At 42.5% G+C, this 20342-nt stretch overlaps 1 pseudogene; it reads left to right on the forward strand.

The window, feature by feature from the left end:
* The first annotated feature begins 11257 nt into the window (after positions 1–11257).
* On the forward strand, positions 11258–12583 carry LOC110285986 (olfactory receptor 4D11-like; annotated as a pseudogene).
* The last annotated feature ends 7759 nt before the right edge of the window (positions 12584–20342 follow it).

Raw genomic sequence — 20342 nt, forward strand, 5'->3', positions numbered from 1 at the left:
TAATATATCTGAGTCAGTGTATCTCAGACTAGTGTCCCAAGGTGTCAGGGATGCTGAAACCTTGCCATGTGTTATGTCTACTGATTCCCAAGAACCATGTCTAAGCATACAACATGACCTGAGAAAACAGCCATTTTCATCTGATTGTACAAACACTTATTGGGGTCATGTAAATTTCAAATTGAACTGAATTTTTTTTTCACTTAAAAAGGAATTGTTTTCACATGATCCATTGAGCTATATTCATCAGATAAAATTATTCATATTTTCAGTATACAGTGTGAAATATATTGCAGTGATGTATGTTTTGATGGGTTTTATGCTCCTTTCTAAAGAACATCAAAAGGGTTAAGTGAATCAGTGCACATACCACTTTTTAAATGTACTTTGGTCGCTGTGTTCTCTCACTCAAATGTAATGATCAACATCTCTGAGTGCCCATGAAAAAGAAATACATATTTATTTATAAAGTAAGTACCTTGATGGATATCAAAACCTATCACCATTCTGCCTCCCTAGACTCTGACTGAATTGTGAATCTCAGCTATGTGGATTAAAATAGCTGCCCGGGGACCATGCACATCTTACTTTAAAAAATAAATTAGGTATATGAATCTGCATACTGCAGCTCAGAGACCTGCAGCCACAGAGCTCTTGTTTTTGCCATTGCTACACTTTCTGTTTAGTTCCATTTCCCAGCTGATTTCTGGCAAAGTAACTTTTGACCAAGAGGGAGAAGGCAATGTTTTTTTCCTGAAGCAAAAACGAACTGTTTCCCTGTGCTTTCTCCCAAGGAAAAGCCACATTCCAAAGGAGCACTGACACAGTGTGTGTGTGTGTGTGTGTGTGTGTGTGTGTGTGTGTGTGTGTGTAAAAGTGACAGAAGGTGACAGGAGGAAGGGGAAACTACTGACATTTTAATGACTCCCATGAGAGTTCCATTGTATTGGCCACGCTGCATCCACATTGAATTGATCCCCAGTAATATTCCCTTTGCTGTTTCCATTAATGGGCTGAGGCTAAGGGACTGGTATGGGTAGCCCAGACACTGAAAAGCAAAATAGAAGAGTCAGAACACTGTTAGTCCCTAAGGTTGCTCACCCAACCCATCCCATTTCCCAACCCACTGCACCTTTACACCCCACATCCACATTGCCTCCTATCCTCAACCCCTACATCTACATACCCCCCTCAGTCTAAAAGAAAATATGATCAGTAGTCTTGAGACAGACAGGCTTTATGTTATATGTACAATTTCCAGCAAACAGACGTCCTGACTCAAAGTATTGAAAAGTATTATAATGTCAATTTCCCACTTGGCAGTTAAACCAGCATTGTACTTCTGAAACCATTATGGCTTTTCAGAAATGCTACAAGTGTACAGAATGCTCCAAACAAAGCAAGAGTCTTAAAGCAACAAAAAGAAGTGACAGGAAGATAGACAGTATAACCTACCCAGCACATAATAAGAGTAGCCAGGATGTCTCTACATCTCCCTCTGTAGGACTTTGAGGCAGTGGCTCCTACCTTCATATATGGAGTCTAATGAGATTTACTCCTTGCTCAGGAATGGAATTTAGAAGCCTTGAGTGAGACGTTTTTATTGTATTGGGGATCAAACCGAGGGCCTTGCACATGCTAGGCAAGAACTTTACCACTGAGCCAAATCCTTAGTCCAAGTAAGGTGTTCTAGTGACTCGCTTATCCATATGATCATGTGCCACAATGATGATAACGCTCCTAAAGCTTTAGGATTCGGTGAAAAAAAAGGATACTTGCAGGATAGTAAGATTGTTCCGTGGGTAAAAGCACTTGCCACCAAGCCTTGACAACCTGAGTTCAATCCCTCTGACCCATATGATGGCAGAATAGAACTGGCTTCTGCAAGTTGTCCTCTGACCTCAACATGTGAGCTGAGGCAAATGGACATGAATAAATATACATAACAAACAAATAAATAGAGAGAGAGAGTTTTAATTTGGGAGGAAGTTGCTATTTGGCTTACATTTCCATATTATTGTTCATTATTGAAGGAAGCCAAGAACCTGAACAGGGCAGGAACCTAGAGGCAGGAGCTGGACATGGAGGGATGCTACTTACTGGCTTAATCTCCATGGCTTATTCAGTCTGCTTTCTTACAGAACCCAGGACCACCAGCTCAGGGGTGGCTGAACTAATGGCAGTGGAGAGAGACAAGAAGATGTTAGTTTTCTATGTGAGTGAATAAATAAGAGGGTGCTACTTGGAAAAGTGTGATCTTTTAAGGGTTTTCCCCCCAAAGACTAGAAGAACAAAGTGAAATCAAATCAGAGAAATTAAAACTAGATTCAGAAGAAAAAAATCTATGTGGTGAGGTTAGCCAAATAACAAAAGAGATTAAAAAGACCTGAAATCCATCTGGAAGCTAAAAACTGAAAGGTGACTCTGACAGCGGTTGGTGAAGATTATAGTTATGGAACAGGAAAAGTAACTGCTATCAAAATGAGTGATCCATTATATTTTGTTTTGTATAAAGTTTGTTATGAGGGGCAGGGGCACATATGTGTACAGATACTACAAATGCACCTTGCACACAATATAGAGGACAGAGGTTAACATCTGTGTCCGTGTCTTCCTTGATTTATCTCCACTTTATTCTCTGAGACAGGATCTCTCTGAACCCAGAGTGTTCTAATTAGACTGGTATAGCTAAGCATCTTGACCCAGGGATTCCCCATCTCTGCTTCCTGGTGACTGGGATAACCGGAAGTCTATACCATCCCTTTCCAGCTTCTTCCTAGGATCCAAGCAAGGGCTGATCATTATACTGGCATGACAAACACTGAGTCATCCATCCAGAAGCACAGAAGTCACTCTTCAGACATACCATGAAGATGGTACAGAGGAAATAGTCAATAATTACTAATTTTTTTTTTTGAGATAGGGTCTCACTGTGTAGTTCTGATTGATCTGGTACTCATCCAGGATTCCCCATCTCTGCTTCCTGGTAGCTGGAATAACCGGAAGTCTATACCCTACCTTCCCAGCTTCTTCCTAGGATCCAAGCAAGGACTGATCATTGCATGGCGTGACAAACACTGAGTCATCAGTTCAGCCCACAGAAGTCACGCTTTAGACATGCCATGAAGATGTTACAGAGGAAATAGTCACGTATTTACAATTTTTTAAAGAGAGGGTCTCACATACTCCTCGTTGATCTGAAACTCACAGATATCCTCCTACCCCTATCTCCCAAGTATTGCACTTTTCTTAATTTTAACTTATTCTTGAAATAGAATTGACTTATGTAGAGAAAAATGAACTTGCATGTACAGGTCAATAAATTTGTACACAAATTGAAAATGCCTTTGGATCAAGCACCAGGTTGAAATATTATTAACTCCTTAGGGTCCTCTCTCAAGCTCTCTTCAATTGCATCTACATTAATAAAACAAAAGAAGGTTTAGTTTTTGGTACATAAGTTACTTAGAATAACAATGTCTAAAAATTTCACTTATACTGTTAAAATGTTCACCAGTCTTATTGTTGCTGTGTATTGTTTAAGTTCAACACTGTCCTTTCTGCTATCGGGGAGTGGGGAGTATGTTCCCTTTGCTGGTTTCAGGAAATTGTGGTGTCAACACTTTTCCAGCTATCTCTTGGCAGACGTCTATATAAATATATATAAAAGATCTATAAAAATAGATTTCTAGGTAATATAATATGTAAAGATACATATCATATGTGTGTGTATACAGGCAGACTTATATAATTAAATAGTAAAGATGTAGTACCAATCTCACATAGCACTTGCATTGTGTAAGGGTTCCAGTAGGTCCCAAACCTTTACCCTTCACTTGATATTTTTCATTTGCTTAATCATTGTTACATCTTTTTAATAATTTTCCTTCATATTCTCCATTGGTGGAGAGAAGCCTGAAGAAAAGAAGGTCCGACGACAGGCCCAAAGTGGGACCCAGCTCAAGGGGAGGCCCCAAGGTCTGACACTGTTACTGAGGCTATGGAGTGCTCCCAAAAAGGGACCTGTCATGACTGCCCTATAAAAGATCCAATAATCAGCTGAAAGAGTCAGATTCAATATTTGCCTCCAACCAATGGACAGAAGCTGATGACCCTTGTGATTGAATTAGAAAAAGGCTGGAAGAAGCTGAGGAGGAGGGCAATCCTGTAGAAGGACCAGCAGTCTCAATTAACCTAGACCCCCAACATCTCTCAGACACTGGACCACCAACCAGAAAGCATACACCAACTGGTATGAGGCCCCCAACACACATACAGCAGAGGATTGCCTGGTCTGGGTTCAGTCAGAGAAGATACACCTAACCCTCAAGAGACTGGAGGCCTCAGGAAGTTTAAAGGTCTCTGGTAGGATGGGAGGTGGGGGAAGGGGTAGGATATCCACGTGAAGACAGGGGCATAAGGAAGAGATATGGGATGTAGACCAGTTGGAGGGTAGGCCAGGAGGGGAATAAAATCTAAAGTGTAGCTGGGCAGTGGTGGTGCATACCTTTAATCCCAGCACTTGGGACGCAGAGGCAGGCGGATCTCTGAGTTCGAAGCCAGCCTGGTCTACAGAGTGAGTTCCAGGACAGCCAGGGTTATACAGAGAAACCCTGTCTCGAAAAAAAAATAAACAAAAAAAGTCTGGAATGTGACATATATATATATATATGTGTGTGTGTGTGTGTGTGTGTGTGTGTGTGTATAATAAAAAGAAGGAATATATATAATAAAATAATAATAATGATTTTTCTTTTTTAGTCTAGTCCTTCTTGTGTGTATGATCACTTTTTGTAACTTTTTTTAAGATTTAGTTATTTAGTTATTTTATGTGTATGAGTACACTGTCACTGTCTTCATGCACACCAGAAGAGGGCATGGGATCCCATTACAGATGGTTGTGAGCCACCATGTGGTTGCTGGGAATTGAACTCAGGACCTCTGAAAGAGCAGTCGGTGCTCTTAAGTGCTGAGCCATCTCTCCAGCCCACTTTTTGTAATTTTAAACTGTAATTTCACGTTAATAAAGTTGAACTGCTATTTAGATATCCTCTCTTGTGCAGAGTTAGTCTCTATCTCCTCTATTGCATTGAGTTAGTGACAGAATCTACCGGCTTAATGACTGAGTCAGAATTCTGGGTGATCTTTCAGGTAACATCTGCATCCTACATTGTAATCACAGAGCGTGCATTTAAAAAGAATTTTTGCCAGGCAGTGCCGTACACCTTTAATCCAAGCACTCAGGAAACAGAGGCAGCAGGTGAGTTCAAAGCCAGCCTGTCAGGTCAACAATGCAAGATACAGGATGGCCAGAACAATACAGAGAAACCCTGGAGAGACAGAGACAGAGACAGAGACAGAGACAGAGACAGAGACAGAGACAGAGACAGAGAGAATTTTTCCCTCCTTAAGTCCACATCCCACTGAAAAGACCACATTAAAATTTAGACCATATTATATAGTCATTATACTTCTATTCTTCCAAAGATGTATTTGAGAAGGGATGTGTGATCTGAAGGATCAGGGAAATTGTACCACAGTGAAAGAATTTGCTTCCTGGAGATTGCTCAATCCCAAGAGTTGAGCTAGATTTTATCTGCCTTGCTTCTGGTGTAAGTGACAACTCTGACAGGAAACGTCAGCACCATCACCATGAATCTCTCACACCCCTGAGAACTTCCTGCTCCACAGTCTGCTCCTTTCATCACACTCCGTGATCAGTCTGACAGGAAGAGAACCATCCTCTGAAATGGCTGTCACCCATATGCTCTTACATTTTCTTCCATCTTCTGGGGAAAAAGAAAAAAAAACCTTCACTAGGGCCATACTTTCATGAGCTGGTTACCGAGCCTACCTTTATTAAGTTGTCCCTTTGTTTATTTGGTTATATATTCTTTAACCACCTCTCCTGATACCAAAAGAGCTCACAAGTTCTAGAAGAAAAATGTGCCAAATTATTGCAAAATATGAAAGAAATCTGAAAGTAATTTAATCAGGAAGCTTTACAGAGATAAAAAGAGCCAGAGGCAGTGGAGCATGTCAGCAACACACAGGCAAGCCTTTAGTTCTTGGCCATAAGGATCATATCATCTCTAAGGTGTCTAAGGCCATCAGATGAGAGACACTATCTCAAAAAGTAAGGAGAAGAGCAAGCAAGGAAGACACACAATTGCAACCTCTGCCCTCCACATCCATTAGCAGGGGCTCATGCACCTACACACACACACACACACACACGCACTCACACACATGCACGCACACACACACGCACTCACACACATGCACACACACGCACACGCACACACACACACGCATACAGGCGAGCATATACACAGGAACACACACATACCGCTCCCACATGCACAGGAAAGATAAGAACAAATCAAAAATAGCTAATATGGTAGGACTTGTTGGTTTGTTTCTTTTTGGTCCCTATGATAACTTTGAATATGTAATCAGTCAACAAGAAAAAAAATAGACATGATAAAATACCCCACACGAAGAATTGTGTTCACTTTTTCTAAATTCCTATCTGAAAGTGAAAACTTACCATTTCTTTGGAAAGTCAGTTGTGTCGGGATAGCATTTTGCTGGGGCAAACATGTGAAGGATATTTTCCTGAAGCAGACACAGGTGAAAGGATGTTTTGCTAAAGCAAGCACATGAAAGGACATATGATGAAGGGTTCTTTGCCAACAGCACATACGTGTTGGTTTGCCTTACATTGCCTATCTCAGCTCCGTTTGTTGTGGCTCCATAGAGAGAAATGCACCCTCTTTCTGCTTCCTCAGACTTGGGCCAATTGGCAGAGCGATGTCAGCTGATACAAACTCACATGAAGTTTTGCTAAGACAGATTCACATGCTGAGGCAAGACATGTGGTGAGGCAAGACCCTTGGAGGACGTGCTGTTTGGAAGGAGTATAAATAGGACTCAACGGACAATGATGGGGGCTTGCATATCTAGCTTTGCAACACTTCCTGGTCTCTTGTCTTTGCTGATCTTCACTTCATTAAGAGAGGCACAGCAAAGAGCTTCTCCTGGCATCCCTGGAGGTCTCCGTCACTCTTGCTGACTTGTGCCAAATTACTCATATCTATGGTCAGTTTATACAACCAAATAGCCACCTCTGCTTCTTGGGTAGAAACTAGAGGCTGGGGGGTTTTAATGAAGTGACTGTACTAAACTAAGGCTTTGGAGAGTAGTTTGTATATCTGATCATGTGTCTGGACACATGGGTCCTTGTTCAACCAACTTTGAAATATTACTCTGGATGAACTAGAAAGGGTTTGTGTGTCAGTGATGTTTTCTGTAGGTGTACAGAGGTTGTTACTAATTCTAAAAGCCAGAACAGTGCAGAAAACACTTATTGTTCAAGATAAGGAAGGTGACTTGAAGGATACAGGAAAGTTCAACATTGTTAGAGGATATGGGTAATGGAGTTGGTGGTTTTCTTCATTAGGGACTATAGCGTTCAAACACCTATTTCATTACAATGTATTTTCTCAGATATATTGGGAACAAAGTACTTGGGATTTTGAGTTTTTCCTTCTAAAAAGCAAAGGACAACTTTGTATACCTGGTTTCTTTCCTCTGCTCCAATGTGGTACATGCATCCTCAAGAGTTCTCATTAATTACTTTGGTTTCCATTTCTTGTGTCTGTCTTTGAACTCAGAAGGCTATCAGCTTGGACTTGTCCGTTGAAATGGGGATTTGGTCACTTTCTTTTTTTTTTAATATTTTTTAATTAGGTATTTTCCTCAATTACATTTCCAATGCTATCCCAAAAGTCCCCCATACCCCCCCCACTCCCCTACCCACCTATTCCCACTTTTGGCCCTGGCGTTCCCCTGTACTGGGGCATATAAAGTTTGCAAGTCCAATGGGCCTCTCTTTCCAGTGATGGCCAACTAGGCCATCTTTTGATGCATATGCAGCTAGAGACACGAGCTCCGGGGTACTGGTTAGTTCATAATGTTGCTGCACCTACAGGGTTGCAGATGTCTTTAGCTCCTTGGATACTTTCTCTAGCTCCTCCATTGGGGGCCCTGTGATCCATCCAATAGCTGACTGTGAGCATCCACTTATGTCTTTGCTAGGCCCCGGCCTTTCTTTCCAGAACCTCAGGCTGCTGGTTCTGTGTACTTTTTAAGATAGAAAGCAAAGGGAGTTATTCATCCCTCATGTGCAGTTATTCAAGTACACCCATCCCACCATGCAAGTTCTAGCTACAGCCCAATTCATTGATCTCCACAGGTGGAACCCAAGGCACAGCCAAACCTTTTCAGTTGCAATTCTTCCCAATTCAACTGAGCTGCCCCAAACAAAGAAGTCACAGACACCCCATCAAACCTAAATAAAATTCCAAATAATCCAAGTCTATAGGATGTGTAACTTTGAGGGGGAGGGGCGGGCACCAGACACTTCTCTTCTCCTAGCCTCCATTTCCTCATCTGCAAAACAGTGTTCACGCTTCCTGTCTGTCCTTCCTCATTTGTCTTTGGATGGCCCTGGCTGTTAATGAGAACTTACTCAGCCCTCAGCCCTGTAAGCTCTCAGGGTGTCTTCAGTGTTAGTCTTAAAATTGCCTTTCTTCTGAGTTCAAGGCCAGCCTGGTCTACAAAGTGAGTTCCAGGACAACCAGGGCTATACAGAGAAACCCTGTCTCGAAAAACCAAAAAACCAAAAAAAAAAAAAAAAAAAAAAAAAAAAAAAAGACCTTATATTTTGGGCTGGAGAGATGGCCCCGCATTTAAGAGCACTGACTGTTCTTCCAGAAGTCCTGAGTTCAATTCCCAGCAACCACATGGTGACTCACAATCATCTGTAATGGGATCTGATGCCCTCTTCTGGAGTGTCTGAAGACAGTGACAGTGTACTCATATAAATAAAATAAATCTTTAAAAAAAAAAAAAGCACACATTTTTTTAAAAGACCTTATTCCTATTATTTCTGTATTGATCTCTTCAGTAACAGTTTATATGTCTGACCAAGTGATTATATATGTTATATATATGTTTTATATATATATATATATATATATATAGAGAGAGAGAGAGAGAGAGTCTGTTGGGAACCTGAGATAGGAGTCTCTTGAAAAATGAATTCTTGTGTTTAACTTAATCCTTAGCCAATAATAAAAAGTTGAAAGAACAAGAACAATGGGCAATATTCTTTTCATTTTTTATTATTTCCTTTTCTGACCTTAGAGAGTCCTGAAACTGGAACAGAGGCTATTCCAAAAGCTTTTTGTTGCCTGTCTGTGGGATATGTTCCTCTAGCTGGGCTGCCTTGTCTGGCCTCAGTGGGAGAGGAAATGCCTTGTATAGCAGAAACTTGAAGTGCTGGGGGAAGGGGGGAGATACCCAGGGGAGCCCCCACCCACTCAGAGGAGAAGGGGAGGGAGATGGGGGAAGAATTGTGGGAGGGGGTGACCAGAAGGGGACAGTGAGCAGGATGTAAAATGAATGAGCAAAAATTAAACTAAATTAAGAACAAAAGTCCTGAAGTTAAATTGCGGTCCCAGAACAAGAACCCCTTGAATAGAAACATACTGTCATGAACTGTTCACCTACCTGACCTCTACTAAACCATTCCTTTTGTTTATTTAGTTGTATATATTTCAGTTGTCTCTCCTCAAACCAACACTTCTGTGATATGTGCAATGTTTCATGATAATTGTTCTATCAATATGTCTACACAATATTGAAGAGATTGGCTCAGCCTACTGTAATGGTCAGAGATAGCACCCACTGAGAAAGATTCAATACAATGAATTCTCACATTTAGCAGCACTTGATTTTGACTTCCTCTCCTTCCAGATAGAGGGATGTAGAAATGCTGCATGGCTGAGAAATGATTAAACATGCAGAAGTCAGCTCACTGCTTTATAGGCCACACAGCTCGGTGAGTCTCTGCCATGACTTCACTGCACATAATTCCACAGAGGGGACACAAAGCAAGAGGACAGCTCACCTAGGGGGATGCCAAGAAGCAGCAAGAGAGGCTTGGGCCAGGATTGATCACTCAGCTCTACCTCCTGGAGACTCCATTATCACAGAAAGTAACTACTATGCAAGGCCTTTCTCCTACAACTATAAACTATGTCTGGAAATTCTTAATCTCAGCAGTTTTCCTTGCTAATAGCAGTCAACCTCAAGTTCACTGTCAAGAATAAAGCCAGGTCAGTTGACGTTTATGACCAACTAAGAGCTAAGTGCTGGTAAGTCACCGGCAAAACGCAGTCTTGCCAGGTAATTGAGAACAACACAATTGAAAACACATTAATGGTAAATCCCCAAAGGCTGGAAAGGCTATGCCAAGTTCATCTAATGTTGCTTATGGGTTATGAAAACCTTACATCCTTGAGGTCACCGGTGCTCAAGTTCCACTGATGAGCAACTAAGCCCCAGAGTTCATATGCCTTTAAATATTGCACCCTTGTTCCATCGATCCCTGAGGTAGACTTCAAAGCTCATGTCTCTCAAACTGTTATCTTTTCTCTCTACCATATTATTTTCTATCACAGTTCGAAACTTAAACTTAAAAAAAAAAAAAGACCTCCTATGCATTATTTAGATGGCTGCATGGTTTTCAGTAAGACTTGTAAATTCTTTACACTGAAGAAAATATCTGACCATTTTATAGACTACAAATGTTTGTAAGCAATGAAGTTTTCTAAATTATTGATAGATTAACATATAATTAGGAGTGAAACTAGAGAATTAGATTTGTGCTGCCTTAGCCTCAACGGACGCTAAAGCAGGAAAATTAGCAAAAGAGAAGTTCAGAGCTGATGAGAAGAAGTCCTGTAAAATCCAGAGTATTCGGTGGTTAGAGAAGGGTCAGAGGTCAGCCTCAGGAAAGACAGACTAGGGAGTTGGGAGAGTATAAAGGCACATGAACAATGAAAGTAGGCAGCCAGTAATTAGAAAGGAAAACTTGTTTACCTTACCCAGGACCTGCAAGATGGCTCCGTGAGGAAAGGCATTTTACCACTATATTTGATAATCTGAATTCAATCCCCAGGACTCACATGGTGGAAAGAGAGAATTCACTCCCATAGGCTGTCCTCTGACCTCCAGGAGTATGTTGTGGCATGCAAGGACACACACATAGGCACACACCTAATAAATGTGATAAAGTTTTAAAGTACAAAACAATACCCAAAGCACATTCCTTTGGTTTTGATGTTGTACTTTTCTATATCAAAAGTATTTCCTCTGCAGGGGACAGAAGTAGAGGAACCATGAGGCAATGGAGCAGAACGCCAACTACAGCAGGGTGAAAGAATTTGTTTGTGAAGGACTGACGGACACAGTCCCAAGAGCTGAGTTTGGTCTTCTTTTCTCATTTTTGGTGTACACAGAACTGGGCTGGGCAGCCTCCTCATCATGGTCATGGTGACCTGAGAGTGCCGCCTCCACACCCCCATGTACTTTCTGCTTCGCAACCCCTCTGTCTTAGGCATCTCCTTCTCCTCTATCACTGCTCCAAAAGTCCTAGTGGACCTTTTCTCAAGAAGAAAGACTGTCTCCTTCAATGGCTGCATCATTCAGATGTTCTTCTTCCATCTCCTTGGTGGGGCAGACATTTTTTTCTCTCTCTGTGATGACATTTGATCAATACATGGCCATCTCCAAGCCCCTACAATATGTGACCATCATGAGTAGTAGGCGGTGCCAGAGCCCACATTGTGGCTTCCTGAGTGGGGTGCTTTGTCCACTCCATTGTGCAGATCTCCCTCTTATTCCCACTTCCTTTCTGTGGACCCAATGTTGTTGATGGTTTCTACTGTGATGTCCCACAGGCCCTCAAGCTCACTTGTACCAGCATCTTTGCTCTGAGGTCTTAATGATTGCTACCAATGGATTGATCACTACCCTGTGGTTTGTCTTTCTGCTAGTGACATACTTGGCAATGCCAAGGTCATACACAGGAGAAAAGTCATCTCATCCTGTACCCAAATCACTGTGGTCATACTGCACTTTGTAACCTGCATTTATGTCTAACCCAGGTCCTTTACTGCCCTCCCCATGGACAGAGCTGTCTCCATCACATTCGCTGTCATCATTCCTGCCCTCAACCCAATGATCTGTACCCTGATGTCTTAGTCAGGTTTTCTATCCCTGCACAGACATCATGACCAAGAAACAAGTTGGGGAGGAAAGGGTTTATCCGGCTTACATTTCCACATTGCTGTTCATCACCAAAGGAAGTCAGGACTGGAACTCAAGCAGGTCAGGAAGCAGGAGCTGATGCAGAGGCCATGGAGGGGTGTTCTTTACTGGCTTGCTTCCCCTGGCTTGCTCAGCCTGCTCTCTTATAGAACCCAGGACTACCAGCCCAGGGATGGCACCACCCACAAGGGGCCTTTCCCCTTGATCACTAATTGAGAAAATGCCTTACAGTTGTATCTCACAGAGGCATTTCCTAGACTGAAGCTCCCTTCTCTGTGATAACTCCAGCTGTGTCAAGTTGACACAAAACTAGCCAGTACACCTGAGGAACCAAGAAATGAAGTCAGCCATGAGGAGACTCAGGAAAAGACTTGGACCTTCTGAAAAGGAATACATACTATAAGTCTCCAATTTGAAAACTCAGAACTTAAAGACAAAAGACCCTAATCAATAGACAGTGTTTTTCTTCCATCTGCTTGATGGGGCAGATGTTTATCTGCTGGTGTTTGTCCTTATTGCTCAGTGGAGTCCTCAAAACTCCAGAGACAATCATCTTTTAGGGTCTCCTCACGGTGATGTTACTGACAACATAGAGCCTTAGACATATAAATTGTCAATTCTTGACAAAGCACAGGGAAGAGATCAAGCCATTGGTAGCAATCATTAAGACCTCAGAGCAAAGATCTGGTAGAGGCAAACGTGAGGGCCTGTGGGACATCAGAGTAGAAACCATCAACAACATTGGGTCCACAGAAAGGAAGTGAGAGCAAGAGAGAGATCTGCACAATGGAATGGACAAGGCCCCTCACCCAGGAAGCCAGGTGAGATGGCTAAGCAGTTAAGAACCTTGCTGTTCCTACAGAGAATGTGAGTTCAGTTCCCAGTTCCCACATCGGGCAGCTCACAATACCCATAATTCCAACTCCAGGGGATCTGACACTTCTGGCCTCTGATAGGCCCAGAGACACACATGCATGTAATAAAAAAAAAAAAAAAAATGTTAGCTCTTAGGAACCCAAATGCTTATAAGACTCAAACACCTTCTTTTACTCAAAAGAAAACAGAGCCCAGGGAACTGGAGAGATGACCCAGCAGTTAAGAGCACTGACTGCTCTTCCAAAGGTCCTGAGTTCAAATCCCAGCAACCACATGGTGGCTTACAACCATCTGTACAGCTACAGTGTCCTCATATACATAAAATAAATAAATAAAAATCTAAAGAAAGGGGGAGAGAGAGAGAGAGATTGAGAGAAGGAAATGGAGTCCAGGAGAAAATTTGGTCTTATTTGATGGGGTTATTGTTTTGTTTTGTTTTGTTTTAGGGTTGCTGGTTTTTTATTGGTTACTGGATTAGTTGGATTACTGTTGCATGTCTAGTGCTAGGAATTAAACTTGTGAGTTTGTTTTCCTATTAAAAGGGGCTAATATACCAAGGGCCAATAGTCCGTAAACATCCCCCATCTCATGAACTCCCTATGTAAGCTGTCTATGTGCCCAACATCCCTGAGACTTTACTATCACATCCTTCCCCTTAAGCTGATTCTGAATTAGACAATCACATCCTAGTAGGAGGTCACATTCCCGCCAATGAGATCAGACACAGCCAACCACCATTAGCATAAAAAACGAGCTGAATTTCTCTCCCCAGTGTGCTTGCTTGCTAGGTTTGGGTTATGGCACAGTTACAGCTCACAACGGTGCATCCTTCTCACGAAAAGAACGCCTGTGTAAGGTTACCGTCACTTTGTGCATATGCTTTGTGTGGCACCGAGAAACATCCTTTTCCAGCAAGCCTATTGCCTCCCACACGCTAGGCAAGTCCTCTGCCACAAAGGCTTTATCTGCAGCTCATGACTTGACTCTTGAATTGTGGCTGCACGATGTATTGTCCAGGCAATCATCAGTAAAATGACCTCCCAGGGACCCGAAGTAAAGAGAGTAGAACCCAGCCACTTCTCACTTGGAACTAATGGAACTGATTTTCCGCTGGAAGATCTCCACTTCACTTTTCTAAAGAAGCCTCTAAACTGCCCCTTAGAAAGGCAAGAAAGAATTCAGATTTCATCAAAGATTTCCTATCTAACTAATGCTGGAGGCGCAGCTAGATCTGAGATATCTGACTCTGAGATAGCACACATTCCACTACCGCACCTACCTCAGACACAGGTATGGGATCTGAAACAAGGTCACAAAAAAGGAAAAAGAGAGGGGAAGAGGGAACACTGTTCTCTGCTGCAGTGTCAAGAAAGGCACTCGGTTGCCCTCCCCTGACCAAACAGTACAGACTGTTTCTGGTACTTACAAAACTCATCACTTTACAGTCAGTCAATCCTAACCAGCCTTCCAGGAAGAAAGAAATCCCACCCTGTCCACATTTCCTTAGTGGTGCATGCCTGGTGTATTTGTGTACAAGAGCTTGAAGCTAAGGAAAAACAAACAAACAAGCAAACAAGCAAAAAAAAAACTCCTTTCTGGAGGCTAGAGGCATTGGCTGCCCTTCCAGAAGTCTTAGGTTCAATTCCCAGCACCCACATGGCAGCTCACAACTATCAGTAACTCCAGGCTCCATTGTCCTCTTCACCAGCCCAGCCTATTGTCCACACTGCTGTCTTTGTCTGTGGAAACGGAGAACAAGATTTCATTCTAAAGCTGGGCGTGGTGGCTCTTGCCTTTAATTTCAGCACTCAAAGGGCAAAGGCAAATGGATCTCAATGAATTCCAGGCCAGCCTGGTCTACATAGTGAATTTGAGACTAGCCAAGGCTATAGAGTGAGACCCTGCCTCAAAAAACACACACAAAAGTCTAATTCTAACAACCTTATTTGTCAGTTACGCATCTAAAATTGGCTTTGTTGTTAGATGTACTAACTAGATTTATATGAGTGTTTGCCCAGATAAATATGTGTATCATGTTGGTACTTGGAAGATCAGAAGAGAGCATCAGATTTCCTGGAACTGCAGATGCTTGTGTGTCACCATGTGGTTGCTGGGAGTTGAACCCAGGTCCTCTGCAGAGCAACCCATGCTCTTAACCACTGAGCCATCTCTCCAGCTCCTCCAAGTCCTTTTGATAGACATTTCAAAACCTGCGTTGTAGGTTATTTTATTTTTAATTAGTAAATTAGTTGCTTTTTAATCAACGTGATAAAACACCACCACCAAAACAACTCTTTCAAAGAAGAAAGAGTTTATTTGGAACTTATTGTTCCTGAGAAATACGGGTTCATCCCCCTCACAGCAGAGACGCCTGGCAGCCAACAAGAGGGTCTCTCAGACGCTCAGTCTTTGAAGGCCCTGGGGATCCTTTGGGTTGTCAGTGAATTTTTGTTTTCCTTCACTTTTTTTCTCTTCACCGTGTCTTCAGAGGGGAGAGAGAGTTTTTCATGTACACCAAGGTTTTTGTATATAAGTCATATCTTTATGTACCACTTAACATTTTTTTGCCTAACCAATAACCACTAAGATATTTCTCCTGTACCTTCTTAATACCTGATAGCTTCTGACTTTGCGTCTTTCTCTATGATAAGTCCTTTTTTTGAAGTTTAAACATTCTCTAGTAAGGCATTCTCCCACAAGTAAGGCTGTGCTTTGTTGGCAAACCTTCAAAGACAAGATCCAAAAAGGCCTTTCTTTGTTTGATCAATGAAACTGAATTACAAAGGAACTTGAATTAAAGTACTTCATAAGAATATCAAACTTTTACAATAGCACTTTTTTAAAAGTATATTGGCTCAGAAACACATTCAATTCATGTAAGTGAACAACGTGCCTCTTACAGACTGAGGCCTCAGAACTATGACTGTCTGTCTCTCCGTCGAGTCAGGCTTCTCAAAGCCACTTCTCCAATAGGCCTCGACCCTTGACAACACAAAACTGAAGGAGAGCTGGAAGGGAGGAGCGACCCAGCCTGGTGACCCAGGGATAGAAGTCAAGAAAGCATTTGAGGGAAGTCAAAGAGCCTGGTGGGGGAGGGAGAGGGGGTAGGAAGCCTTTAAGAATGACAGTGAGGTGAAGGAAGCACTGGAGAGATAGATCATTGGTTAGGACTTTTTGCAGAGGACCCAGATCCAGGTCCCAGAAGCCACAAGGTGGCTCATAACCATCCAAAACTCCAGTTTCATAGAATCCAATGACCACTGCTGGTCTCCACGAGCACCAGGTATGCATGTGGTACAAACACAGTGGATCCAATCGAAACACCCATACATGTAAAATAAATATAAATTAATAAATAAATTTTTGAACAATGACAGTGGGGGCTGTAGAGATGGCTCAGCAGTAAAAACTTACTGATTTAGCATGAGGACTGGAATTTCCATTACAGCCCCCTCCCTATACGCCAACTTAAGGGAATCAGACACACGCCCTCTGCTGGCCTGTATAGGCAACTGCACACATGCTGCATGCGCAACACACAGAATCAGAACTTAAAATGAAAATACATCTTTTAAAAATTGAAATTGCGCAGGATATTTTTAAAAGGAATAAAATGAGGTAGAGGAGGAAGTGGAGATGGAGGAATGGCTAACTTACTGAAGATCGTAGTGCCGTAGTACGTTAGTTTGTGCATTCGTTACTTTGTGCTAACAAGGTGCCTGGCGAGGTCAGCTTGAGGAAGAAATGGTCCGTTTTGGTTTGCAGTGCAAGAGTAGATTTCCATCTGGTAGGGCAGGCATGGTGGCGGGAGCTTGAGAAGAGCAGCCACGATGCATCTGAAGTCGGGACACAGAGAGTGGTTGATGTCAGCGCTTGGCTGACTTTCTCCTTTTTATTCAGCTCGGGACCCCAGCTAGGTGTATTCTCTCCTCTCAATTAACCTATTATTAACACCCTCAATTAATTCCCTTATACAGGTGTTTCCATGATGATTCTAAATCCCATCAAACTGATGATCGAAATCAATCATTAGAGTTCACTCTGTGCCATTGTGACAGGATGCCTCAGGCTTAGATAATTTACAGTGAACGAAAATGTATTGGGCTCATATTGTACAGACTGGGATGCCCAAGATCCAGGTGTTCCATCTGGTGTCATGACTGTTTCAAACCCCTTTATAACCAATATTACTCTGTTCATAAAAGTGTGTCACTTATGGCCTAAACATCTCCCAGTAGATCCCCATATAGGAAGTGCTATTGCACTAGGAACCAATTTTCAAACACATGGACTTTAGGGATGCATTAAAACTGCAACCAGAAAAGAACAAAAGCAAAGCAAAAATATATGGTGGCCGTGGGGACCAAGTCTAAGGGTGCTTTCAGGGGGTGGGAGATGAAGAACTGTGTGACGCCTACATTTTGAGAAGTTATTCTGGTTGTTTGTCAAGTATTGAATGAAGTAGGGCAAGACCAGATATGGAGGCGCTACTCAAATCTGAGCATGAGATAGCAGACGCCTTCCAGGAGTGAGCAGTGCTCAATGAATCTGCTGCTTACAAAAGTGTTTACAGCTCTGGCAATGGTCTGGGTGATTCGAATAAAGAAAAAAAATCAATGTGTTTGTAGCCAAGCTCTGGAGTTTCTCCAGAAGATGACTGTGATGGTTGCTCATTTTGGACAGTTTATGCTGATTTGGATTATGTCCACCCCAAAGTCAGATGCTGAAATCGCAACTCCTGAACCCCAAATTGAGATTTTATTGGAAAAGAGGGCCTTTAGAAAGGTGTCCAAGTTAAGATGTAGTCGCTAAAATGCACTCTGACCCATTATAATTGGTTCTCTTATCAAAAGGGTAGTTGGGACACAGAAGTACACTTACAGGAAAGACAATGTTACCTGATATTGTCATTGTTCATTGTCTTGTGTACGGAGACATACTGTGGAGGTATCAAGGCTTTCCTGTCCTGCCTAGGAGAGGCAATCTCCCAGCAGACTTCCTGGTCCTTTGACCTTTACAAGATTTCTGTCTCCTGTTCTTTGATGTTCCTTGAACTTCAGGTGCAAGAGCTGTGTTGGAGTCGTATCCACTGGGGCTGGGGTCCCTACGGTTAATTACTGTATTTGACCAGCTGTGGTTTTCTGTAAGGGTCTCCATCTGCTGCAAAGAGAAGCATCTTTGACAAGGGTGAGAACTCTATGATTATAGAGACAGGTGTTTAGAATTGGTTAGGAATTATGCTGGCCTGGTAAAGTGGTATCGTTAGATTCCCCTCTAAAATCTAAGATCTTACTAGTCTCAGGTAGGAAAAATCTGATGGGGTTCTAGCCCTAGACAGAAAAACTACAGGCCGCTTATGACTACTGAGAAAAAGAGAAAGAGGCTCCCTGTATTTGCTTATCCAGTGACAAAGCAGTCACTCCCAAAATGGTATACAAACAACAGTAAACACACTCAGCGTTGTATTTATATATTTATGTGCAAATCTGTGTGTGTGCGTGTGTGTGTGTGTGTGTGTGTGTGTGTGTGAGAGAGAGAGAGAGAGAGAGAGAGAATAACAATTGCAGAAAAAGAGGTCAGCGACCCCAGAAAGAGTGAGGAGGGTAGAGACATAGAGGGGCTGGAGAATGAACAGGGAAGGAGAGAGGTGATGTTATAGTTTAATTCAAATTTCACAAAGAAGGGAGGTGGTGGTACATGCTCTTAATCCCAGCAGAGGAAACAGAGACAAGAGGGTCTTTGAGTTTGAACTCAGTCTGTTCTACAGAGTAAGTTTCAGGACAGAGATTATACAGAGATACTCTGTGTCAGAAAGGAGAGAGAGAGAGAGAAATTTCATGAAAAGGAAAGAAAAAGTGTAAGTATAAAGAAAAAAGAGAAGCCAAAGAAATCAGTCCACCTCATCTATATCTGATATATTTGGCAGTTAGCAGTTTCCAAAAAAAAAAACAAAACAAAAAAAAAAAAATGTCGACAAGGGAAAACAGACCAAAACAGTTCTCAAACTGTGCCAAGTATTAGCAACGATGTTAAGTCTGTGCTGACTCGGTGGAGAGTCAGTTCACCAAACCCTCCTGAGAATCATACAAGAGGTTATCCCCCACGTTTGCAGAGAGGAAAACAGGGACACAACACATAGGTAACTCCCTCAAGGGTCACACCCAGACTCTAGCTAGGAACTCTGCCCCGGCCATACACTCAGAGAAGTTGACCAGCCAAGTGCTGAGATAAGTGGCTGGTTGTGATTCATCTGTCCTCCCACCCCCAAGGTTCAGGGACCTTCTCTGAAGAGGGAGCAGGAAGAACACATGATGCGGCCTTCTGCACATGACAGTCACTGCGCTCTCGCTCACGAACGCTGCAGTTTTACCAAAGTGGGCGATTGCCTGCCTGAACTGCACTGAGACCCTCCCCACCCCAATCCCAACACGGAGACCCTCCCCACCCCAGTCCCACCACTGAGACCCTCCCCACCCCAGCCCCGCCAGGGAGACCCTCCCCACCCCAATCTCAGTCCCGAGCTAGAACAGGCTTTGCAAACACGTTTCCCAGCTTTGCTATTTGTCTTCTGATATTCAGTGCCAATACAAAAATTGAAAGTTTTTACGCCGTTTAATTCGCCATCCTTTTAGTTATCATTTACCGGCTTTTAAATCTTCTGGTTGGAAAAGTCTGTTCTTATTTTGAAATTACGCTCTAAAAATTGTGCTGTTTGTTCCTGATGACCACGTAATAAAACACTTCTAATGTTTAAATCTTCGGTCCATGTGAAATTTCTGCTACTTAGTGCACCATAAGGAGATGCACTTGTGCAGAACAATAATGAGATACTTCTAGGAGTCACAAAAGAAACTTCTGACTATTAAAAATGAAAGGGAGGATTTTTAATCTCTTCCGTTGCTCCTGACATTAATTTCTCAATATGTACTTGTATATCAATAAGATCAATATGAGGCCAGCAGGCTTGTAATTAATCAGCACTGATAGTAGCAACTTTTTAATTATTTTAAAGCAGAGATTGTAGGCGTGCTTCATCACACAATGGAAGCAACTTTTAAAAGTGGCCCAAGGCGAATCAGACACCCAAGACCTATATTTGAAAACCACGCAGGCACCAGGAGACACAATCCCCTCACCAGCACATGCCAGAAGAGGCCACAAGGGGGCAGTCACACCGGCTCCGGATGCTGGAGGAAACCTACCGAGAACGCCAGCGGACCAACAATAGCTCACGCACAAAACCCAAATTCTCCGGGAAAAAAAATTACACTGAAATAGCTTTAATA

Source organism: Mus caroli, unplaced genomic scaffold, assembly GCF_978045245.1.
Source record: "Mus caroli unplaced genomic scaffold, Mus_caroli_1 scaffold_20, whole genome shotgun sequence".
NCBI classification, from domain to species: Eukaryota; Metazoa; Chordata; class Mammalia; order Rodentia; family Muridae; genus Mus; species Mus caroli.